The sequence below is a fragment of the Eubalaena glacialis genome, chromosome 12 (assembly GCF_028564815.1).
Source record: "Eubalaena glacialis isolate mEubGla1 chromosome 12, mEubGla1.1.hap2.+ XY, whole genome shotgun sequence".
Classification (NCBI taxonomy): Eukaryota; Metazoa; Chordata; class Mammalia; order Artiodactyla; family Balaenidae; genus Eubalaena; species Eubalaena glacialis.
Window position 1 is genome coordinate 87,639,591 of NC_083727.1, and position 26,115 is coordinate 87,665,705.

A 26,115-nucleotide genomic window follows, 5' to 3' on the forward strand; every position below is an offset into this window, starting at 1 on the left:
CAGGTCAACCTGGGTTTGAATACTTGGCCTGTTTTTAGAGGTGAGCCTGCTTCACTTGTCAAAGATTTTTCTAGGCTGAGTATTTTTCACTCCTAACTAATGGAACTTAGATCTTAGTTTGTAAAGTTTAGGTTTTTGTTCATAGATCATGATCATCTGCTCATATCAAAAATTTTAGAGGGAGAATGAATTCTTGTGTTGTTTCACCCCAAAGAGGGGGTGGGTGTCAGGATTACTATTTGTATATCAGAGGCTTCATTTCATTGAGGGAATGGTGTCCAAATCTTTTGACTGTATGTGTTTATCAGTAAGACATTTTCGAGGACTCATTAATACTTGCATGTGTGTTTATATACTTGTCCTGCTTTACTAATATATTAATGTCCATTATATAACACATACAATAGATATTTTTAAATGAGCTATAGATATCATAAATGATATTCCTACTTTAAAATTAATTAGAATTATCAATTGTACAAGAACTTTTTTGTTTTGGAGTGCAGTATGATTGAATATATTTTTGAGAATTTCACTTTGTCATTCTGATAAAATCTTTTATACATCGGATTCTAAGTTGAGTTTATTGAAGTGTCCAGATAAAAGTTTTCATAGGTGCCACATTTCGTTTTTAGTCACAAATTATATAATGATGGAAACATTTTTAAACGGGCATTTGCTTAGCCAAAGTTTCTTTTAGAAAAGCAATTATTTTCTTACTCATTCCTAAAATGTCACTTTTATCTAGAAGGGACAGACTAAGGTGCTTATTTTTTCATATGACTTATGATTTACAGCTGCTTTATAATAAAAAAGGCAGTATATTTGTAGCACTTGTCTCATTGGTAAAGTATTTGTCTCACTTTGTGTGAAAGAAAGATGTATAACTCACTCTTAGGTAAAACAGTTTTTCAGGACTTTTCTGTGAGTTAATGGAGAACCTCTGTGTGGTATAAAGATTTTAATAGTTATTTCCCATTTCATTAAAATTACTGTAAGGAATCTACTGTTTATAAAGTTTTTAAAAAAATGTAAATAAAAAACTACATTGATGACATCCTGAAACACTGCAAAATGTTGAAGGCAAACAAATGCCATTAAAGGTGTCAACTCCTCCATTTTATGAAATTATCACTCTTCTCTCAGATCTTTCTCTTTAGATAATTGTGACTGACATGAATACAGCAGAGGTTACTAGTGTCAGTTTGATTAACTATTGGTAAAGTTTAATTTCTTTTTAGTTTTTGGGTAACAGTTAATATACATAGTAATATTTTCTTCCTGGTCACAGATGGATTGTGTATGCATCCCTTTAGGTGTAGTCACATCCTTAGGAGACCACTGGCTTAATATATATTTAAAGTCTAATGAAAGGTGCTATATGGGTGTCTGTTGAAATGGTAAAGTATTTTATTTAGAGGCAGTACTTTTTAAATGTGTAATGACTGTTTTTTCCCCTGAAGTGTTTTGCTAAATGCCTGTCAAACTTTGACTTTTAAGCTTCATTAGAATCAGGGAACTCCTACTAAAATGTAAATATTTGTAACTCATTCTGGGCACTGACATCATCCTTGACTTCACCTTAGTTTCTCACCTGTATTTTTCTTTTGCGTTTTCTTCCTTTTTTTCTTTTAAAATATTACCTTATATTTTATATCTTTTTATTTTTTATTTTATATTTTGGTTTGAAAGTAAATATTTATTTAGAATGAAAAAAGAAATAAAACGCAAATTTTAAGAAGCTTTCAAATACCACAACCATTACAAAATCCAGAAAAATAATAAAATTATTTTTGTTAATTGCCTGACACATCTCTGTAATGCTTTTTTGTGGGGGGGGTGCATCCTCTTTGATTACCTCATCATATTACATTTTGTATAATCATTTTTCTGTACAGAGAAGAGAGAGAGAGAATATTCAGTCTTTAGCATGGTAAATTGACATTTGGTTTTTTTTTTTTTCCACTGAAATTTTATTTTATTAGACTTAATATACCCATGACAGAAAAATATTAAAAACGACAATATACATTACAGTACAAAAAGGACAAAAGTAATGGATTAATATTTTTAGTAACATTACTATATTCTTTAACATGTGGAAAAAACACATGAAACATTGGTTCCAGTAAGTAAACTCTGCAAAGATGAGAGATTGATTTGCACGAAGAATAACAGCATTGAAGTAAGTAATTCAAGTTGTTTCTTCAGTTTTACAATCACTGTGCTATCTATCACTGCTTATTTAAGAGCTACTGTTTAAATGCAGGGTATATATTATTACAGAGGTTAAAGACATATCTGTGTTTGAAGCAAACTGAAGTTATTCTGCACCATTATGATGAACCTACTCTCAAAAAGACATGTGTGGCTGCATCAGTGTGTGTCTGAGGGTAACTGTGTAACTGGGAGTTTACCAAACATAACTCCCATGTGGAATATAATGCTCATTAAAGGATGGGTAATTAAAAATGGACTAATTTAACCTGTATACAACTTTTGTGTTATAAAATCTCGATAGTAAAGGTAGCCATGGCTTTGAACTTAGACCAACAGAAGACTTTGTGAGAGAGGATTTTTTTTTTTTATCACTAACAGTGTTAAGAGTTACAGGAACATGGCAGTATTAAAATCTGGATTTTTGTTGATGGTTCAGAAAACTTCTTGCAGCTGTACAGTTCACTGTTGAAACATGATATAAATTTTTAAGATTGTTATCAAATCTAGGAAAACCTTTATCAAGTTTTTTTTATATGAGTTATAAGATTCCAGGCCTTTCAAGTTTCCTGTAATTCTCAGTTACTGTAATAGTGACCCATCTTAAATGCTCTTCCAATTGACAGTTCTCATTAACCATTTTGCTATTAATGTTCCTGTGGTAGTTATGTATTCAGTTTTTTTTTAATTTAATTTTTTTATACAGCAGTTTCTTATTAGTTATTTATTTTATACATATAAGTGTATACATATCAATCCCAATCTCCAAATTCATCCCACCACCCCCACCCCCCTGCTGCTTTCCCCCCTTTGGTGTTCATACGTTTGTTCTCTACATCTGTGTCTCTATTTCTGCCCTGCAAACCAGTTCATCTGTACCATTTTTGTAGGTTCCACATATATGTGTTAATATATGATATTTGTTTTTCTCTTTCTGACTCACTTCATTCAGTATGACAGTCTCTAGATCCATCCACGTCTCTACAAATGACCCAATTTTGTTCCTTTTTATGGCTGAGCAGTATTCTATTGTATATATGTACCACATTTTCTTTATCCATTCGTCTGTCGATGGGCATTTAGGTTGCTTCCATGACCTGGCTATTGTAAATAGTGCTGCAATGAACATTGGGGTGCATATGTCTTTTTGAATTATGGTTTTCTCTGGGTATATGCCCAGTAGTGGGATTGCCGGGTCATATGGTAGTTCTATTTTTAGTTTTTTAAGGAACGTCCATACTGTTCTCCATAGTGGCTGTATCAATTTACATTCCCACCAACAGTGAAAGAGGGTTCACGTTTCTCCACACCCTCCAGCATTTGTTGTTTGTAGATTTTCTGATGATGCCCATTCTAACTGGTGTGAGGTGATACCTCACTGTAGTTTTGATTTGCATTTCTCTAATAATTAGTGATGTTGAGCATCTTTTCATGTGCTTCTTGGCCATCTGTATGTCTTCTTTGGAGAAATGTCTATTCAGGTCTTCTGCCCATTTTTGGATTGGGTGGTTTGTTTTTTTTAATATTGAGCTGCATGAGCTGTTTATATATTTTGGAGATTAATCCTTTGTCCGTTGATTCATTTGTAAATATTTTCTCCCATTCTGAGGGTTGTCTTTTCATCTTTGTAGTTTGCTTTGCAAAAGGTTTTAAGTTTCATTAGGTCCCATCTGTTTATTTTTGTTTTTATTTACATTTCTCTAGGAGGTGGATCAAAAAAGATCTTGCTGTGAGTTATGTCACAGAGTGTTCTGCATATGTTTTCCTCTAAGAGTTTTATAGTGTCTGGTCTTATATTTAGGTCTCTAATCCATTTTGAGTTTATTTTTGTTTATTTTTGTGTATGGTGTTAGGGAGTGTTCTGATTTCATTCTTTTACATGTAGCTGTGCAGTTTTCCCAGCATCACTTATTGAAGAGACTGTCTTTTCTCCATTGTATATCCTTGCCACCTTTGTCCTAGATTAGTTGACCATAGGTGCACGGGTTTATCTCTGGGCTTTCTATCCTGTTCCATTGATCTATGTTTCTGTTTTTGTGCCAGTACCATATTGTCTTGATTACTGTAGCTTTGTAGTATAGTCTGAAGTCAGGGAGTCTGATTCCTCCAGTTTTTTTCCCTCAAGATTGCTTTGGCTATTTGGGGTCCTTTGTGTCGCCATACAGATTTTAAGATTTTTTGTTCTAGTTCTGTAAAGAATGCTATTGGTAATTTGACAGGGATTTCATTGAATCTGTAGGTGGCTTTGCATAGTACAGTCATTTTCACAATATTCTTCCAATCCAAGAACATGGTATATCTCTCCATCTGTTGGTATCATCTTTAATTTCTTTCATCAGTGTCTTATAGTTTTCTGCATACAGGTCTTTAGTCTCCCTAGGTAGATTTATTCCAAGGCATTTTATTCTTTTTGTTGCAGTGGTAAATGGGAGTGTTTCCTTAATTTCTCTTTCAGATTTTTCATCGTTTGTGTATAGGAATGCAAGAGATTTCTGTGCATTAATTTCGTATCCTGCAGCTTTACAAAATTCATTGATTAGCTCTAGTAGTTTTCTGCTGGCATCTTTAAGATTCTCTATGTATAGTATCATGTCATCTGCAAACAGTGACAGTTTTACTTCTTCTTTTCTGATTTGGATTCCTTTTATTTGTTTTTTTCTCTGATTGCTGTGGCTAAAACTTCCAAAACTATGTTGAATGATAGTGGTGAGAGTGGGCAACCTTGTCTTGTTCCTGATCTTAGTGGAAATGGTTTCAGTTTTTCTCCATTGAGAACGATGTTGGCTGTGGGTTTGTCATATATGGCCTTTATTATGTTGAGGTAAGTTCCCTCTATGCCTACTTCTGGAGGGTTTTAATCATAAATGGGTGTTGAATTTTGTTGAAAGCTTTTTCTGCATCTATTGAGATGATCATATGGTTTTTCTCCTTGAATTTGTTAATGTGGTGTATCACATTGATTGATTTGCATATATTGAAGAATCCTTGTATTCCTGGGATATACCCCACTTGATCATGGTGTATGATCCTTTTAATGTGTTGTTGGATTCTGTTTGCTAGTATTTTGTTGAGGATTTTTGCATCTATATTCATCAGTGATATTGGTCTGTAGTTTTCTTTTTTTTTTAGTATCTTTGTCTGGTTTTGGTATCAGGGTGATCATGGTCTCATAGAATGAGTTTGGGAGTGTTCTTTCCTCTGCATTTTTTTGGAAGAGTTTGAGAAGGATGGATGTTAGCTCTTCTCTAAATGTTTGATATAATTTACCTGTGAAGCCATCTGGTCCTGGACTTTTGTTTGTTGGAAGATTTTTAATCACAGTCTCAATTTCAGTGCTTGTGATTGGTCTGTTTCTATTTTCTATTTCTTCCTGGTTCAGTCTTGGACGGTTGTGCTTTTCTAAGAATTTGTCCATTTCTTCCAGGTTATCCATTTTATTGGCATAGAGTTGCTTGTAGTAGTCTCTTAGGATGCTTTGTATTTCTGCGGTGTCTGTTGTAACGTCTCCTTTATCATTTCTAATTTTACTGATTTGAGTCCTCTCCCTCTTTTTCTTGATGAGTGTGGCTAATGGTTTATTAATTTTGTTTATCTTCTCAAAGAACCAGCTTTTAGTTTTATTGATCTTTGCTATTGTTTTCTTTGTTTCTATTTCATTTATTTCTCCTCTAATCCTTATGATTTCTTTCCTTCTACTAACTTTGGGTTTTGTTTTTTTTTCTTTCTCTAGTTTCTTAAGGTGTAAGGTTAGATTGTTTATTTGAGATTTTTCTTGTTTCTTGAGGTAGGCTTGTATTGCTATAAACTTCCCTCTTAGAACTGCATCCCATAGGTTTTGGATCGTTGTGTTTTGTTATTTGTCTCTAGGTATTTTTTGATTTCCTCTTTGATTTCTTCAGTGATCTCTTGGTTATTTAGTAACGTATTGTTTAGCCTCCATGTGTTTGTGTTTCTTACGTTTTTTTCCCTGTAATTGATTTCTAACCTCATAGCGTTGTGGTTAGAAAAGATGCTTGTTATGATTTCAGTTTTCTTAAATTTACTGAGGCTTGATTTGTGACCCAAGATGTGATCTATCTTGGAGAATGTTCCGTGCGTACTTGAGAAGAAAGTGTAATCTGTTGTTTTTGGATGGAATGTCCTATAAATATCAATTAAATCTATCTGGTCCATTGTGTCATTTAAAGCTTTTATTTTCTTATTAATTTTCTGTTTGGATGATATGTCTATTGGTGTAAGTGAGGTGTTAAAGTCCCCCACTGTTATTGTGTTCCTGTCGATTTCCTCTTTTATAGCTGTTAGCAGTTGCCTTATGTATTGAGGTGTTCCTATGTTGTGTGCATATATATTTATAATTGTTATATCTTCTTGGATTGATCCCTTGATCATTATGTAGTGTCCTTCCTTGTCTCTTGTAACACTCTTTATTTTATAGTCTATTTTGTCTGATACGAGTACTGCTACTCCACCTTTGTTTTGATTTCCATTTGCATGGAATATGTTTTTCCATCCCCATATTTTCAGTCTGTATGTGTCCCTAAGTCTGAAGTGGGTCTCTTGTATACATATATGGTCTATCTTGCCTATTTTCATCTTGTCCATCTTTCTTTGAATGTGGTTTTTGTTCCACAGGCTGCAGAATTGTAGTTCTTGCTTCTGCTGTCTGCCCTCTGGTGGATGAGGCTATCTAAGAGGCTTGTGCAAGTTTCCTGATGGGAGGGACTGGTGGTGGGTAGAGCTGGGTGTTGCTCTGGTGGGCAGAGCTCAGTAAAACTTTAATCCACTTGACTGCCGATGGGTGGGGCTGGGTTCCCTCCCTGTTGGTTGTTTAGCCTGAAGCAACCCAACACTGGAGCCTACACGGACTCTTTGGTGGGGCTAATGGCGGACTCTGGGAGGGCTCATGCCAAGGAGTACTTCCCAGAACTTCTACTGCCAGTGTCCTTGTCCCCACAGTGAGCCACAGCCACCCCCCACCTCTGCAGGAGACCCCCCAACACCAGCGGGTAGGTCTGGTTCAGTCTCCTATGGGGTCACTGCTCCTTCCCCTGGGTCCTGATGCGCACACTACTTTGTGTGTGCCCTCCAAGAGTGGAGTCTCTGTTTCCCCCAGTCCTGTCAAAGTCCTGCAATCAAATCCCGCTAGGCTTCAAAGTCTGATTCTCTAGGAATTCCTACTCCTGTTGCCAGAACCCCAGGTTGGGAAGCCTGACGTGGGGCTTAGAACCTTCACTCCAGTGGGTGGACTTCTGTGGTATGTGTTCTTCAGTTTGTGAGTCACCCACCCAGCAGTTACGGGATTTGATTTTATTGTGATTGCGCCCCTCCTGCTGTCTCATTGTGGCTTCTCCTTTGTCTTTGGATGTGGGGTATGTTTTTTGTTGAGTTCCAGTGTCTTCCTGTTGATGATTGTTCAGCAGTTAGTTGTGATACCGGTGCTCTTGCAAGAGGGAGTGAGAGCACGTCCTTCTACTTCGCCATCTTGAACCAATCTGTATATCTTTTTAAAGGCCACTTTAAATCTGTTTTGGAACAAAGCGGATTGTAAATCATTTATATTATATGCTGTGTAGATACCTGATTAAGGGTAAACTTCTATCTTGGCCTTTTTTTTCCGCTAAAAGTTTAATTTTGTATTGTGAAAAGTTAAAACATACTGGAACAAAGAAAGGTAGAGTATACACACATTTACCCATCACCAAGATTCACCTGTTAATGTTTTGCTGTATTTGCTGCATCCATTTATCAGTTTGCCAGTTCTTCCACCCAATTAGTTTAACTTCATCATGCATCTCCAAACAAAGGATTTCTACACAGCAATGCCATAATCACACCTAACAAATAGTTTCCTAAAATCTAATATCTGTCCATATTCAAATTTGCCATTTGTCCCCAAAATATCATTTTCACTTGATTTTTTCAAATCAAGGTGCAATCAAGGACCTTGTATTGTCTTTAGTTATATTTCTGAGGCCTCTCACACCCTTTTCCAATGATACTGACTTTTTTTTTTATTTTAAAGATTTATTTATTGATTGATTGATTGCTATGTTGGGTCTTCGTTTCTGTGCTAGGGCTTTCTCTAGTTGCGGCAAGCGGGGGCCGCTGTTCATCGCGGTGCGCGGGCCTCTCACTATCGCGGCCTCTCGTTGCGGAGCACAGGCTCCAGACGCGCAGGCTCAGTAGTTGTGGCTTACGGTCCTAGTTGCTCTGCGGCATGTGGGATCTTCCCAGACCAGGGCTCGAACCCGTGTCCCCTGCATTAGCAGGCAGAGTCTCAACCACTGCACCACCAGGGAAGCCCGATACTGACTTTTTGAAGAGATAAAACCAAATGTCTCTTAGGATTGTCCCAAGTTTTAGATTTTAATTTTTTTATGTGTTTGGTGTCCTTTGGCTTATTCCTCTATTTCTTTAATTTCCTGTAAATTGGAAGTTAGGTTTAAAATAAGCTTGATTAGATTCGGGTTAAACATATTTTGGCAAAACTCCTTCATGGGTGAAGCTCTGTAGTTAATGTTATATCATGTTAGAAGTCTTACACTGGTTTTGGTGATAGATTTGATTGCTGGATTAAGGTGGCAGCAGCCAAAGCTCTCCTTCCTAAATACTTGAGTTATTAGCAGGTAATTTGTAGGGGTATAACTGCAACATGGGAATATTTTGTTCCTCATTAGCCTTTAATGGTTTTGTGCATCCCTTGATGATACTTGGTGGAATCAGTTGTAGCAACTAGATGGTCCCATCTGGGGGTGATGGGAGACAGTGATACCCAAAGTGTGTTGCGTATGTTCAGTCTACTCTGTAAGGTGCAGCATAATAGGGTTTTGATATGAGTCTGCAAGCAGTTGATTTATTATGGTCTTTGTGCAGTCAAACCTCTCTAATGATAATCTGTATTTGCAGCCACTCCCCAGCGCTAGCAACACCACCTCAGCTCCACCTCAGATCATCAGGCATTAGATTTTCATAAGAAGCGCACAACCTAGATCCTTCGCATGTGCAGTTCACAGTAAGGTTCACGCTCCTATGAGAATCTAATGCCACTGCTGATCTGACAGGAGGTGGAGCTCAGTCGGTAATGAGAACGATGGAGAGCGGCTGTAAATAGAGATGAAGCTTCACTTGCTCGCTGCTCACCTCTTGCTGTGCGGACTGGTTCCTAACAGGGGGTTGGGGACCCCTGCTCTAAACTATAGTTCCTACTGAAGAGGCAGATTAAAGGGAAGGAATTAACATTTGGTTATGAATTTCCAGAGTAGAGTTGGTAAAATGATCACATTAATTGCCTGAAGTGGCAAATTATTTTTTTCTTTTTAGGTTGTCGTAATGAGTTTTTAGATTTTAAAAGTACGTTTTGTTACACTCCTTTTTATTTTTCATCCCAGATACAATGAATGTGTGTTGATGTCCAACTGTGTAAGTTCTAATAGGGAGAATTATGTACACTGCCATTGTTGCAGAGGCAGAGTGCTTCTTAAAGTACTTACTGATTTTTTTTCCTCATTCTTAGATTAAATATTTTAATTTTGGTTTCAGAACCATAATTTCCTGTTTTATGTGTATAATTACAGTTGACCCTTGAACAACACGGGTTTGAAGTTTGGGGGGCCACTTACATGTGGATTTTTTTTCCATAGTAAATACTGTAGTGCTACACGACTTGCTCATACAGAATGGTGGGTGGCTGACCATAAGTTATGCATGGATTTTCGACTGCATGGAAGGCCGCCACCCCTAACCCCTGAGTTGTTCAAGGGTCACCTGTACAGTTTCTTTATGAAAGATTTCCTGATATGCAACTTCACAAAAAGTACATCTGATGTCAGTTTGGTAGCTGATCTGTTGATTGGTTTGGTAGAAAATTCTTTTCTGGGTTTAAGGTTTAACATTGATAGAAGTGCTTTAAGTCAAGTTTGATAACACACTGGTCACAGGAAAATTGTCAAACAAATGACCTTGAGTAATGGACAAGCAGTGTTGTCTTTAATATGGAAATATTCATGTGATATTTTAGGAAAATAGTTATTTCATATAAAAAAATTTCCCAAGGAACACATAGTTTTAAAACCATTTTTTATGTTAACCATTTTGGATGGGTTATTTTCTAAAATAATTAGAAAGCGCTTCCTCTTTAAAAACAATATAATGAACATAATTTAACTTTTAACTGTTGATTGAATTATCTTAGGAAATAAATTATTATTCATTATTAGTGATATCCTCAGGTACTGTTTTAGTATTAGGTCTTTTGGTCCCTACATTAATTGGACCTGAGACAGATACACTTGGAAAAATTTTTTAAAATGGTTTCTTTCTCTTTTTTTAATAATAATATCTTTAGACCTAATATTGTATTTTTCTCAAACATCTGATATAATTTCGTCCATCTAATTGAGAGGCCAGGAAACTGAGATAATTAGAAAAATGTGAAATAAAATTAACGTTGTACATGCTTTTGAATTATGGTGTGTGCTTGAATTATGGTGTGTGCATGTGTAACACATGGCGGGAATAGATTTTATTAAATTAGTTTTTCTCTGAGGGCTGCTATTTACTTGATTTTCTTTAGGAAGGGCTCTAGAATTAAAATGTTAGCTAAAATGAACTTGGTAAGGGATCACCCGGTCCATTACTGCTCATAGGAACCCAGAGAGACTATTGAAGATAAAAAAGTATTTACTGACTTCTAAACCTACATTGTGGAATGGAACAAGATACATTTTGCTATATATAGTTGATACAGGCTAAATACATAAAATACTAATTCATTTTTTACTTATTAAGGCTCTTACCTAGGTATATTCAAAGTTTATCCAGTATGTTTGTTTATTAGAATTCTCTTCTTGTATTCTCCAAGTTCTTACAATTCTCTTATGTGTTCTAAATTTATTGCAGAGTTGATGCTTTTTCTATCAGTTTTTTAAAATCTTCAGTTTTACATTATAAGTGACATATAAAGTTATATTTAAAGTGTAAATCATGGTGATTTGATATACATTGTGAATGGATTCCCCCCATCTAGTTAATACATCCTTCATCTCATATATTTATCTTTATGTATGTGTGTAGTAAGAGCATTTAAGTTCTATTTTTGTTGCAAATTTCAGTTATACAGTACAGTGGTATCAACTATAGTCACCATGTTTTTACATTAGCTCCCCAGACCTTATTCATTTTATAGCTGCAAGTTTGTAAGCTTTTACCAACCTCAGCCTCTCCTTATTTCCCCCTGGAAACTACCTTTTTACTCTTTTTCTCTAAGTTTGACTTTTTTTTAGATTCCACATATAAGTGATAGCCATGTAGTATTTGTTTTTTTCTCTGTCTGGATTATTTCATTTACCATAATGCCCTCAGGGTCCATCCATGTAATCCCAAATGGCAGGATTTTTTCTTTCTCATGACAGTAGTATTCCATTTATATATACCACATCTTTATCTAGTCAGCCAGGGATGGACTAGGTTGTTTCCATATCTTGAGTGTTGTAACTAATGCTGCAGTGAACATGGGAGTGCAGATATCTCTCCAATATCCTGTTTTCATCTCCTTTGGATATACACCCAGGAGTGAAATTGCTGGATCGTATGGTAGTTCTAATTTTAATATTTTGAGGAACTTCCATACTGTTTTCCATAGCGATTGCAGCAATTTACATTCCTTCCAGCAGTGTGCAAGGGCTCTCTTTCTCCACATCCTTGCCAGCACTTGTTTCTCTTGTTTTTTTGAAGATAACCATTCTGACAGGCATGAGGTGATATTTCATTGTGGTTTTGATTTGCATTTCCAGATGATTAGGGATTGTTGAGCACCTTTTCATATACTTGTTGGCCATTTATTTGTATGTCTTCTTTGGAAAAATGTTCAATTCCTCGCCCATTTTTTAATTGGATTGTTTTCTTTCTGTTGAGTTGTGTGTTTTTATATATTTTCTATATTAATCTCATATCAGGTATATGATATGCAAATATGTCCTCCAATTCTGTAGGTTGCCTTTTCATTTTGTTGATGGTTTCCTTTGTTGTGCAGAAGCTTTTTAGTTTGAGGTAGTCACACTTGTTTATTTTTACTTTTGTTGCCTTTGCTTTTGGTGTCAAATCCAAAAAATTATTGCCAAAACCAATATCAAGGAGCTTACTCTCTATGTTTTCTTCTAGGAGTTTTATGGTTTCATGTCTTATGTTCATGTCTTTAATTCATTTTGTGTTGATTTTTGTGTATGGTGTAAGACGGTGGTCTAGTTTCATTTTTTTTTTTTAATTAATTAATTAATTTATTTTTGGCTGTGTTGGGTCTTCATTGCTGTGTGTGGGCTCTCTCCAGTTGCAGTGAACAGGGACCACTCCTTGCCACAGTGCGAAGGCCTCTCATTGCGGTGGCCTCTCCCGCTGTGGAGCACGGGCTCTAGGCCTGTGGGTCTCAGCAGTCGTGCCATGTGGGCTCAGCAGTTGTGGCGTGCGGGCTCCAGAGCACAGGCTCAGCAGTTGTGGCACATGGGCCAAGTTGCTCCATGGCATGTGGGATCTTCCCAGACCAGTGCTCAAACCTGTGTCCCCTGAATTGGCAGGTGGACTCTGAAACACTGAGCCACCAAGGAAGCCCTAGTTTCATTCTTTTACATGTAGCTATCCAGTTTTCCCAATACCATTTATTGAAGAGACTACCCTGATTGTATATTCTTGGCTCTATTGTTATAAATTAATGACCATATATGCGTGGATTTGTTTCTGGGCTCTCTATTCTGTTCCTTTGATCAATGTGTTTATTTTGATGGTTATAGCTTTGTAGTATAGTTTGAAATCAGGGAGTGTGATGCCTCCAGCTTTGTTCTTCTTTCTTAAGATTGCTTTGGCTATTCAGGGTCTTTTGCGGTTCCATACAAATTTCAGGATTGTTTGTTCTATTTCTGTGAAAAATCCATTGGAATTTTGTTAGGGACTGCATTGAATCTATAGGTTGCTTTGGGTATGTTAGATATTTTAACTGCATTAATTCTTCCAATCCATGAGCATGGAATATCTTTCCACTTACTTGTGTCTTCAATTTCTTTCATCAGTGTCTTAGAGTTTTCATTGTACAGATCATTCACCTTCTTTGTTAAACTTATTGCTAGGTATTTTATTCTTTTTGATGCAATTAAGGTTATGTTTTCAATCTCTAATGTACTTGATCAAAGTTCCTTTTAGGTAGAGACTTTGTTGTAAAGAGGCTTTAGTTCTGACACATTACTAATTGTATCTTTCTGAGCGGGTAGCTTTTCTGTTTGGTTGTTTCATGTTGGGATATTTCCTTCTAATCTGTGGTTTTTAAAAACTATTAGCATTCTTACTCTGAGTTCTGCAAGGGGTCAGTCAACACTACTGTGATATGGAGTAGAGGTTTGTTACTCTGTTTTCTTTTGTTTACTAATGGTAACTTCCAGATTGGAGTCCAATTTAACAACGTGGTTCTAATCTCTTGAGAGAAAAATTTGGGAACCTTGAATTTTTGTATACATTCACGCATTTTTCATCCAAGCTGTGCTTAGGACTGAACACTCAGTGTATGTTCCAGCTGCTGTTATAGGAGTTACAGATATATCAGAAAGCAATGACAAATTCCTGCCCTCGTGGAGTTTATATTCTATTTAATGTTGTGTATAATATCATTAAAAGTCTTGTCCTAGGCTTAAGATTAAGATTGTTAATTGTTTCAGTCTTACTTACTGAAAAATATTTAATCCTTTAAGAACTTTTTGCTTGGCCTTGTTTGTCTGGGTAAAAGCAAACAAAATGTTATGAAACAAAGTGCCTAGTTGGGATCTGGTTCATTGCAATGTGGAACTCAATAAATAATGGTAAGATCCATATTGTAAGTGGGTTAGTCACATTTTTTTCAACCAATTCCTGTTTTATGGTAACATTCTCATTAAATAGCATTGCAGGCATCAGCAGCTTACCGCATGATTCCACAGTTGTGAGGTATAATGATTTGCTTTGGTGAAAAGTGGTTGGTAGTGTTTGTTTATTTAACAAACATTTGTTGCGTACCCATCATATGCCAATGCTGGAGGATACAGTTGTGTTTGAGACAAAGTCCCTGTCCTCCTGGAGCTTCCAAGTAGAATGTAGGGTGATAAAGACTATCTGGTTGGTTGGTTGGTGGCCAAGACTGTCTATTTGAGTTGGGCTGGTCAGGGCAAGTCTATGTGTGGAGGTGACACAAGAGTAGCAACATGTTTAGACCCATGTAGTGGCCAGCCTTTTGAAGATCCTGGGTTCCTGGGTAAGGGAAGTACACTCCCAGTAGAGAAATAGCAAATGAAAAGTATACATTAATTTAAGTGTTGATTAGTCAGTCCTTTTGTCAGATTAAAGTAATCCAATGTTAATAAATAGTTCTACAGTTGACCCTTGAACAGTGTGGAGTTAGGGATGCCAGCCCTCAGCGCAGTCAAAAATCTGAGTATAACTTATAGTCTGCCTTCCATATCAGAGGTACCTTCCTGTCCACAGTTCCACCATATCTGCGGTTTCACGTCCACAGATTCAGCCAGCAATGGATCATGTGATGCTGAGTATTTACTATGAAAAAAAATCTGTGTATAAGTGGACCCTCACAGTTCAAACGCATGTTATTCAAGGGTCAACTGTAGTATCACCTCAGGTTGTATTTATAGGAATACATTCATGTTTAGTTTTTCACCCAAGTTGAGTTTGTAGTTGGTAGACTGTGTAAATGAACTGTAAGACAACAATTTCCCCATATACTATCCCACCAGAAGAGAAGAAACCCTAAGAGACAAAAAAAGGATTTAAACAACCAAGAAGCAAATCCTTAAGCAACTAAAATAATCCACAGTACCCCCTAAACACTCAAGTTTTTATTAATGGTGTTTACCTGGTCACTAAGTTTTCCAGAATTGGCTGTTGGGTGGCCAAGTGCCTCCTCTCTCTGCTTGTTTTTAGAAATACGGAGTGGAGCTAATTCAACTGAAAATTTGTTATGTACATTTTGATATTTTCCTTAATTTCATAATAAATGTTGCCTGGTAATTTAAAAAAAAAACAACTTAGGTACATTTTTTGCTCTTATATCCTATGTTTAGGTACATATTGAGATATTTATGAAATCAGTTATTTAGATATTTATGAAATTAGATTTTCATGTTTTCTGATTAGGTTTCTATTCTCTGTTTTTCATGGATATGGTTTGTAGTTACCATGATGTGATATCTACTCTACTTTTTCTCTGTGCTTGATAGAATTGAAAAGAAGTCTGAAAGAGTCTCTGTCAAAGTCCTTACAATTGAATTTCAGTATTAACCACACATCATCTTTTATATTTATTTATCAGTGTATTTGTCTTGCCCTGTTCTTTTTGCTCTGTTTACAGCAAACTCCTGGAAGAAATTTTAATGCTCTCTGTCCCCAATATCTCTCCTCCAAATTCTGATTTTGCTCTCACCAGCTGCACTGGGTTGCAGGCAGTGTCACTCTGCCAGGTTAGATCTTTGGTTCGCCACTCGCGGTTATTCTCTCACCTTGCTGTCTTCTTCCTCTCAGTTTCTTCTGATTTTCCTCTTCATCTTCCAGACCTCTAGGTACCGGAGTATCTCAGGGTTCAGATTTTAGGCATCTTCTCTATTTCTACTCACTTCTATGATGATGTTATACAATTTTATGACTTAAAAAATGCTTTATAATTCAGCTCCCAAATACATATACTCCAGACCCCTGCATTTACTTCTTTGGATGTCTCTTGGGCATCTTAAGCTTAATGTCTTAACACTGAATTCTTTTTTTTTTTTTTTTTGTAAATCAACTATACTTCAATAAAATTTTAAAAAAATAGAAGGGGCACCAGTGCTATGTCAGTGTCCTGGGGCCACCCTAACAAATCACCTCAGCTTAACAACAGAAATGTGTTGTCTCACAGTCCGGAGGCCAGAGTCCAAGTTCACAGTGTCGGCAGGGTTGGTTCCTTCTGAAAGCTGTGGGGAACAGTGTGCCCCAGGCCTCTTTCCTAGCTTCTCGTGACCTCAGGTGTCCTAGGCTTGTAGACATAACACTGAATTCTTGGTACCTGCTTCCCCACCTCCCAGTCCCCCTTGTACCACTTACGCCTACAGTCTCCCTCATCTCTAGAAATGGCAACTTCTTTCGAGTTGCTCAGCAGAAAACTTTGAAGTCATTCTTTACGTACCCTTGTTCACGTTCTGTATTCAGTTGATCAGCAGATCCTGTTGGTACTATTTTCAGAATACATCTAGAATCTGGCAACTTGTACGTCTCACTTTCTTCACTGCCACTGTGGTTTTAGCGGTTACCATTTCTCATCTGGATTATTGCGTTAGCCTGGAAGTGGCTTCCCTGCTTCTGCCCCTGAGGATTCTCTCCCATCTATTCTAAAAAGAGCACCAAGAGTATTCTTGTTAAAAGTTAGATCCTATCACCCTTGTGTTCACAGCACTCTGGTAACTTTCCATTTCACACAAAGGCAAAAGCTAAAGTCCTCATGGCCTGCAAGAATGACTTTAGCTTGCTGCCTTACCTCTATTTTTATCTGCCCTTCTCCCCCTTTTCCCTAATCTGGCCTCACAGACCTGACTCCATTCTGTTCTTCCACCATCCTAGGCACACTCCTGCCTCAGAGTCTAGGTACGTGATGTGCCTTCTAGCTAGAAAGCTACTCCCTCAACTTGTTCAGCTTTGGCTGAGAAGTCACCTCAGCGTTGTCATCCCCAGACTCCTTCCAGCCTGCACAGTGAGCTCCTTTCTTTTGGCCTGGAAGCTCTTGTGCAGGAGACAGCTGGAACCAGTACCCCTGGCTTTCCCTGGCCATTCGGTTTAAAATTACAGACCACCCTGTGTTCCCTTCTTTGTACTCCCTGTTACTCTTGCCTTTGGTTCATATGGCTTATCAGCTAACATGCCGCGTATCTTATGTATTTGTCTCACCCTCGTTAAAATGAAGCTTCATGGGAACAGTTTTTAAAAATTTTTCTATTTTATGGAAAACATCAAACAAAGCAGCGAGACTTGTATAATGACCCTCGTCTACCTGTTACTCATACAGTTAATAGTTGGTCTTTTTTCATTTATACCCCACTCACTTCTCCTTACCTCACCCCAACCAAGATTATTTTGAAGCATAGCCCAGAAATCATATCATTTATCTGTAAATGTTTCAGCATGTATCTCCAAAATATAAGAAGTCTTTATTTAAAAAAAATAACAACACTAATATTATCCTGCCTAAAACAATTAAAGATAGTTTTTAATATTTCCAAATATGCAGTCAGCGTTCAGTTATTTACCCAGTTCCCACTCATTGTTTTCTTTTTACAGTTTGAATTGGAATTGAAATAGGTCAATCTGTTCGTTTGGTTGCTATGTAACTTTGGTATATTTCAGTCTATGTAAATGCCACCCCCTTACTATATATACATATATATATGTGTGTGTGTATATATAGAAGAAACTAGGTCATTTGTCTTCAGAATTCTGTATCACTGGTATATGGAATTATCTAGGCCAGTGTGCGACACATAGTAGGTGCTCAATAAATATTTTTGAAGGAATTACCTTAAAGGTACATAACTTATGGTATTTTAGGATGGAATTAAAATGTTAAAAATTTAGGGAATGATTACCATCTCACTCTTATAGCAGCCTGATAGAGTCATGTTGGCAATAAGAGAAATTATTTTGATAGTTGGGAAGGGGTCAAATGAAGGGCACTTAGGGCTATAGAAAATTGTTTGAAAAAAATCTGCCAGGATATAATAATGGCTACAATCTTATTGTTTGCATGTCATGCACTGTGTAGGAAACTACAATAGTTTATTCAGTTTTCACAGAAACCTTTCAGCGGAGGGTGGTAATGTCTACATTTTCCCAGTGAAGTAATTGAGGTTCAGTGGGGGAAGTGGAGGGGGACGTGCGTGCTGAGCGTTAATGTTTTTCTTAATAAACTTCATAGAACCAGACACAACTTTTTTTTTTTTTGGCAGTGTGCTCTAATTTTTTTTATTACCTTTTTTTAAACATATTTATTGGAGTATAATTGCTTTACAATGTTGTGTTAGTTTCTGCTGTATAATGAAGTGAATCAGCTATACGTATACATATATCCCCATATCTCCTCCCTCTTGCATCTCCCTCCCACCCTCCATATCCCCCTCTAGGTGGTCACAAAGCACCCAACTGATCTCCCTGTGCTATGCAGCTGCTTCCCACTAGCTATCTATTTTACATTTGGTAGTGTGTATATGTCCATGACGCTCTCTCACTTCGTCCCAGCTTACCCTTCCCCCTCCCCGTGTCCTCAAGTCCATTCTCTATGTCTGTGTCTTTATTCCTGTCCTGTCCCTAGGTTCTTCATTTTTTTTTTTTTTTAGATTCCATATATATATGTGTTAGCATATGGTATTTGTTTTTCTCTTTCTGACTTCACTCTGTATGACAGACTCTAGATCCATCTACCTCACTACAAATAACTCAATTTCGTTCCTTTTTATGGCTGAGTAATATTCCATTGTATATATGTGCCACATCTTCTTTATCCATTCATCTGTCGATGGACACTTAGGTTGCTTCCATGTCCTGGCTATTGTAAATAGAGCTGCAGTGAACATTGTGGTACACGTCTCTTTTTCAACTATGGTTTTCTCAGGGTATGTGTCCAGTAGTGGGATTGCTGGGTCGTGTGGTAGTTCTATTTTTAGTTTTCTAAGGAACCTCCATACTGTTCTCCATAGTGGCTGTGTCAATTTACATTCCCACCAGCAGTGCAAGAGGGTTCCCTTTTCTCCACACCCTCCCGAGGATTTATTGTTTGTAGATGTTTTTATGATGGCCATTCTGGCTGGTGTGAGGTGATAACCTCATTGTAGTTTTGATTTGCATTTCTCTAATGATTAGTGACGTTGAGCATTCTTTCATGTGTTTGTTGGCAATCTGTATGTCTTCTTTGGAGAAATGTCTATTTAGGTCTTCTGCCCATTTTTGGATGGGGTTGTTTGTTTTTTTAATACTGAGCTGCATGAGCTGCTTGTAAATTTTGGAGATTAATCCTTTGTCAGTTGCTTCATTTGCCAATATTTTCTCCCATTCTGAGGGCTGTCTTTTTGAGAACCAGACACAACTCTTTAAAACCATGTGCATGTATAACTTAAAAAGGAAAGCTTTAAAAAGTGGCACCAATGATACTACTTCCCTCTGCATGGAAAACCTTTCCAGCTTCTTTTTCTAGGCATTAACACATGTAACACACATTTTGGGGGAAAATTCTTTTTGACAAAATACTTTTAATGTGAGGTGGATGAGAAAGTGTGAATAAGAAGAAGGGAAAAATCTTTTCTGAAATAGCCATCATTAGCATTTGGGGTATGTTTTATGGGTGCGTGTGAGAATATAAGGCTTGGGAAACAGTTTCATCACGTGCAGTTTCCCCTCATGAAATGCCTTTATTTAGCATATCGAAGGCTCTGAAGATCTGAAGTGAAGGAACTGTTTTAACTTCATTTAACCCAGTGTCTTTGTTTTAGATTTGTTTGATAGAAACCCCCTTTCTGTGAAATACTAATCTGTGTTTTCCCAAAGTATGAATTGAGTTTGACAAAAGTTGAAATGTTTGTGTATGTTTAAATATTTAAAAGACTTTAGAATGTGTTAAATTTCAGCAGAAAGGACGGATAATTTAATAGTGTTGGAGTAACTGAAGGCAGCATTCTGAAGAAAAAAAATGACACCAGATAATACTAAAATAAGGTAAGCGAGGGAAAATACTTGCATCAAATAGGTAACACAGATATTACATGAAGAGTTCATATAAATTATTGAGAGAGAAACACATTTATTAAGACCTGAGTAGGCGAGTAGGCAAAGCTAAAGAAATACAGAAAGGCAGTATATATGTCAAGCTTTTTCAGTCACCGTGTTTCTTTTAAAAATCTGAAACTCAGTGCTAGTAAGTTCTTAATTGAGACTTAATGTGAAGCTTTTTGCACTGTAAATTGTTTGTACTCTTTATCGAAAGCCATGTGATGAGATTAAAAATGGTAAAATCTATAAATTTGCCTTCTTTGACTCAGTAAACCTGTGTTTTAGAGTTTGTTGTAAAGAAGAAATTTAAGAGGGAAAAAAGATAACATTATTTGTGTTGTTCAACTTAGAAACATAATATCTAAAATGATAAATTCACCCACAAATGACTGATTGTATGTAACACAACTTGATGGTGTGCATCTGACGCGGCCTCTTTTGGAAGGGTGTATGAATCATCCATAAAGGAAAGAGCACTGCCTGAAGGGAGGCCGAGGATGGGCTGGGTGGTGGCCTCCTGCGGTGGTGGAGGCGGAGCTGTGGGGACTGTGTTGCAGGGGTGTGTTTGTGTGCCTTCTTACTCTCCTTCGAGTCCAGGCCCTGTAAAGTACACACCTGACCTCTGTTGTCCTGACACTGGAAGGAGATCATGCTCTTTGGTTTTTTCTCAAGTCTGACATCTAGTGCCAGGTTTCATAGTAGAGGAGGTAAGCGTCCTAGAAGCGGTTGCGCTTGGCCTCTGCGCTGCCAGCCTGAGTTCAGGCACGCCAGATGTGAAGAGTCCCTGCTGTTCTGCGGTTCTCCCCCTGAGTTCAGGCACGCCAGGTGTGAGGAGTCCCTGCTGTTCTGCGGTTCCCCCCCTGAGTTCAGGCACGCCAGGTGTGAGGAGTCCCTGCTGTTCTGCGGTTCCCCCCCTGAGTTCAGGCACGCCAGGTGTGAGGAGTCCCTGCTGTTCTGCGGTTCCCCCCCTGAGTTCAGGCACGCCAGGTGTGAGGAGTCCCTGCTGTTCTGCGGTTCCCCCCCTGAGTTCAGGCACGCCAGGTGTGAGGAGTCCCTGCTGTTCTGCGGTTCCCCCCCTGAGTTCAGGCACGCCAGGTGTGAGGAGTCCCTGCTGTTCTGCGGTTCCCCCCCTGAGTTCAGGCACGCCAGGTGTGAGGAGTCCCTGCTGTTCTGCGGTTCCCCCCCTGAGTTCAGGCACGCCAGGTGTGAGGAGTCCCTGCTGTTCTGCGGTTCCCCCCCTGAGTTCAGGCACGCCAGGTGTGAGGAGTCCCTGCTGTTCTGCGGTTCCCCCCCTGAGTTCAGGCACGCCAGGTGTGAGGAGTCCCTGCTGTTCTGCGGTTCCCCCCCTGAGTTCAGGCACGCCAGGTGTGAGGAGTCCCTGCTGTTCTGTGGTTCTCCCTTTTGTGTGGAGTGAGGTGATTTAAACTAAACCCAGTTGTGAGAAATTCAATAAATTTAGCTGTAAATAGTTTCGTTTTATTCTTTTTATCTCATTTATCTCCTCTCTTCAAGAAGATAGGTGTGAATTAAATAGTCTCGATTTGAATAAAGTAGTATTTGTGTCGGGAGGACTTCACATAGGCCTGACTCAGCAGATTCAAGGAGGGCCATTTGTGGCTGATGATGGGAGGAATTTTAATGTGATCTAAATTCAGGCTCAAGGAGATTTTGAGTATGATTACAGATTTTGTGCCAGAATTTCAAAATGGGAATGACACCTAATTCTGAAATGTGGGAGGGAGGAAAAAAATATTGTTTTCCCACATTATCGCACTTGCCTCCTACATAATTCAGGCCATTGCTTTTTTTTTTTTTTTTTTTTTTTTGATAACCCCAAATTCCCTTTTTAGTGGATGTGTTGAGTAGGACTGGCCACTTTTTAAAAACTGGATATCAAATACTGAATCTTAGTTTGCCTGTATCTGTGGGAGGGGCAGATGTGGGAGGTCCCTGAGAATAAGCAGTGTTTTGAAAAGAACACAGATTCTCCTTCACTTCTTTCTATTCATTTTCTTAGTGGAAGCTAAGAAAGTTAAGCTCAGTGGAAGTTGAACGATTTAAAACGTAAATACCTAATTGGGAGGGTTTTGCTAGAGATAATTCATTCTGTATTCTGAATTACTTTAATCAGATAAATGGATTAGAAGAAAGAAATTTCAGGTACTTTTTTAAATGGTTGATTTGTTCTGGGGGGAGTTGAGGGAAAAAAGTAAGGGAAAAAGAATACATAAATTTTGATGGTGGGGTCCATGATGGGGGAGACTGTGAACAGAAGTCAGCATTTTGTAAGTGCCAGGTTCTGTTCCAAGCCCTTTACACACACTAATTTAATCATCACAGCACCCCTCTGACTGCTAGCATGATCTCCATTTTATAGAAGAATTTGAGGCATAGCTAGGTTAAGTAGTTGCTTTGGTTGTTGGGGGCCTACATCTGCTTGAGAGCCCTGGAAATGTTGGAGACAGTGTTAGAGCTTGATTTAATGTCAGGGTGACTTTTGGAGATGAAGGAAACATATTACCAGGAGCAACAGGAGTACAAAGAAGATTGCATTCTTGGAAATCTCACTTCTGAGAAACATCTCAAATGCAGTCTTAAGTATTCGAACTGTAGGTTGTTGACTTACGAGGTTTTAAGATACTGGGGCCTCAGGCATCAGTCAGCTTCCAAAGTTATTTCCAGCAGTGGAAGATGCTCAGATCTCTTGCTTTTTCCCTCCTCCTGTTCCCACTCTCCTGTTCCCTCTTTGCCCATCCTCTCTCCCTTCTCCTTCCCTCACTTCCTCTTTTGTGTAAAGGGGACTCTACCACCTCACCTTCCCCCCCACCCCTTTTCTTTTACTTACACAGAAAAATCATCTTTCATCCCTTTAACTTCCTTCAGCCGATTGTCCTCATTTTCTTTTACCCTTAAATTTCTTAAAAATAAATGAAAGAGAAACTACCGTTGTCATTCTCCACTTATTCACTTATTCATCTCTTGTCATCTGGTTCTCTGCTTCTATGTTTCAAATTACTGGATTTTTCTCCTTTCTTTGTCCTCTCTATAGCAGTTAACCTTCCTGATCCCTGGAATTCTCCTTACCCTTCTTTTGTGATGGTGCGTTACTTTGATGCTTCTTTTGCCTGCTCTTTTTTTTTCATGTCACTAACATTCAAAAAGTTAAGTCATTACCTTACTTTCAAATTTGTTCTTTCTAACGTCTCTCTTTCAGTTAATTGAAACATTTCTCACTCGATCATCAAAGTTTAAATTTTCCAGGTCCCTTGTTTCCCCTAATTCTTTTATGCAGCAAGTGTTTCTGGAGTAGCAGCCACTGTATACCAGGTTATGACTCTGGGTTCTGGAGTTTCAGTGGTGAATAAGAGGCGAAGTCCCTGGATTGTAGAGATTACATTCTAGTGGAAAATTAGATGTTTCATCGGATAGTGAAACACATTTTAAAGGATAAAATATGCGAAGGTGAGAGAATGCTGTGTTGGATAAGATCCTCAGGAAAGGTTTCTGTGAGAAGGTCGATTTTGAGTGAAACCCAAATGAAGCGGGAGGGTGAGCCATGTGGCTGTCTGGGAGGAGAGCGCTCCAGGCAGAGGACGATCAAGTGAAATGACCCCGAGATGGCCTTTTGCTATATTGCGGTGCCTGGAGCACCGCGAGTCAGTGGTAGGAGAGAAGTCAGGGAATTTGGTGGCGGAAGCCCTTCTTAGGGCTTCTTAGGGCTTAGGAGACCCTGGCTAGGATTTTAACATACATCTAAGTGTGTTCGTAAGGGTTTGGAGGGTCTCGTCAGAAGAACGGTAACGTGATACAACTTTATATTTTAGAAGACTCTAAAGTATAGTTATGACTGTGTGGAGAATAAACTGTGTGTGTGTGTGTGCATGTGTGTGTGTAGGAGGTGGCCATAGAGGAACCTGGGACACTAGGAGACTCAAGAGTAGTTTTGATGGGAGAAGATGGTGATGTGGAGTAGAATGTGAGCTGTGGAGGTGATCAGTGGTGATCAGGTGGGTGACGTGTTCTGTAGGTAGAGCTAGCAGGTTGAGCTGACCTCTTGGATGTGGGACATGAGGAGAGGGGAGCTGGGGATAGTTCAGAGCTTCAGGATTGAGCAGCTGGGTGAATGGAGTTTCCATTACTGGGACTATCTTAGGAGGACGGTTTTACTGAGGGGAGGGGGAATGGGTGGAATCAGTGTTTATTTTCTATTTGTTAACCTTGAGATACCTGTTAGACAACCTAGTGGACATGTCAAATTACACTCTTCCAGAGGTCAGATGTGAGCTTGGGGCTGGGGAAGATAACTTCGGGGAGTCACGCGAGTATAGATTGACTGGATGAGATCGTTTAGGGAGGGTTGAGTGTGTATAAAGGATAGGTGGGAGTACTGAACCCTGAAGTTCTGTCCTGTGTGACATCTGCAAGAAGAGCTCCATAAAGGGTGTTGAGCAGGAGTAGCTAGTGAGGGAGGGGCGTGTGCTGTTCAGAAGTTAAGTGAGGAGAAGGGATTCAGGAAGGGGTGAGGGGTCAGCTGTGTCAGCTGCTGCCAGGAAATGGAACAAGATAGAATCTAATAATTGACCTTTGGATTTGGCTTCGCTAAATCCTGTTGATTCTGCTTTGCAATATAGCCCTAAAGTTCATAACACACTTTTTTACTCCCTGCCAGCGAACACTGTTAGTCAGATTTTAATTACCTTTCTCCTGGACTGTTTTTTGAATTATTACTTTCTCTCCTGATTACAATACAAAACTCATGTTTATTGTAGAAAATGTGGAAAACACAGAGACAGTATAACAGTGATTAAAAGACCCCCCAATTCCTTACCCCACCTAACCACTAGATGGTCATTGATAACACTGTGGTGCCTTCCCCCATCCATTTCTATCTCTGCATACTTGTAATGCATATAATGCATAACTTTCGCTTTTTAAAATGAGCATGGTGGAACTATTAATCTAATGTTAAAAATTCTTTGAGAATGTGTGTGAATGTGTGGCAACATAAGTATTCCATCATGGTGGAGTAGGCTTCTAACTGAACTCCCTACCTGTTTCCCCCAGTTACATCTTAAATGAGTCCTGATGAATTTTCCTAAGAAACATTCTTCTCTAAGCTTTTAGTGCCTATAGCGTAGTGATTAAAAGCATGGACTCTGTTTTTGAGAGTAATTCCATGCATATAGCAGGAAATGTGCAAGATAGGAAAAAAGAATACTTTCTTTTATAGAATAGCTATTGTTATAATTTTCATCTATTTCCTGCTAATCATTTTTGTTTGTCTAAATGTACCTACACAACATTTCATTTGTCTGTTACTAACAAGGATCACACTATGTTTTCTAGCCAGAATTTTTTTTTCATAATTTATTCTCTCGTCTATACTTTATAATATATTGGTCAAAGTATATAAGCAGTTTTGTGATTCTGTTTGTTGTGAAATTGCTCTTCGAAAAGATTGTACCATTTGAAAGTATATTTATAAAAAATTTTGTTCTCTTTAAATTTTAGGATAGACCACTATCTTGTTGAACTCTTAAATGAAGTTCTACTTGGATACAAAGATGAGGACTAGATAACTTCTTGAGGTTCCTTCTAACCCCTAGGATGAAGATAATAACTAACATTTGTGTAGTGCTCTAAAGTTTACAGAGTGAGTTCTCATACATCATCTCACTTGATCCTCACAACAGCCCTGTGAGGTAGGTAGGACAGGTATTGTTATTCTCATTTAAGAGATAAACTAGAGAGGTTAAGGGACTTAGTCAGGTTTTATTTAAATGTTTTAGCAGAGACTTGAAACCAGGACGTATGATCTAAATAATCACATTCTTTTTACAAGATTTCATACAACTGCACATTTAGAATTGCTGTATGTCAGCTAGTTAAGTGACATTTGTTAGATACAGAAAAAAGCCTGTTGATAATATAAATACAGTGTTCCCCAATCCTTTTCCATGCCCCCTCCCCTGCTGTTAAATGAATGACTATCTCTCTTTTGACTAGGGGAAGGTAATTTAATTGTATAGTTCTATTTAAACACCTATTTTCCCTAGCATTTGGGGGAGGGGAAGTTACATTATGTTTTTC

The 26,115-nt window shown here is 38.2% G+C and overlaps 1 protein-coding gene across 5 annotated transcripts in view; it reads left to right on the forward strand.

Annotated features, from left to right (window-relative positions):
* The window catches only part of PHF3 (PHD finger protein 3), a 98,638-nt gene that overhangs the window by 26,847 nt on the left and 45,676 nt on the right, over positions 1-26,115 (forward strand). Inside the window, exon 1 of one of the 5 annotated variants that reach the window (XM_061206896.1) lies at positions 25,682-25,727. The exons of the other annotated variants lie outside the window; for them this stretch is intronic. The gene's annotated coding sequence lies outside the window, so the exon portion shown is untranslated. Of the gene's footprint in view, positions 1-25,681; positions 25,728-26,115 lie in introns of those variants that run through there. 5 annotated transcript variants of the gene reach the window in all.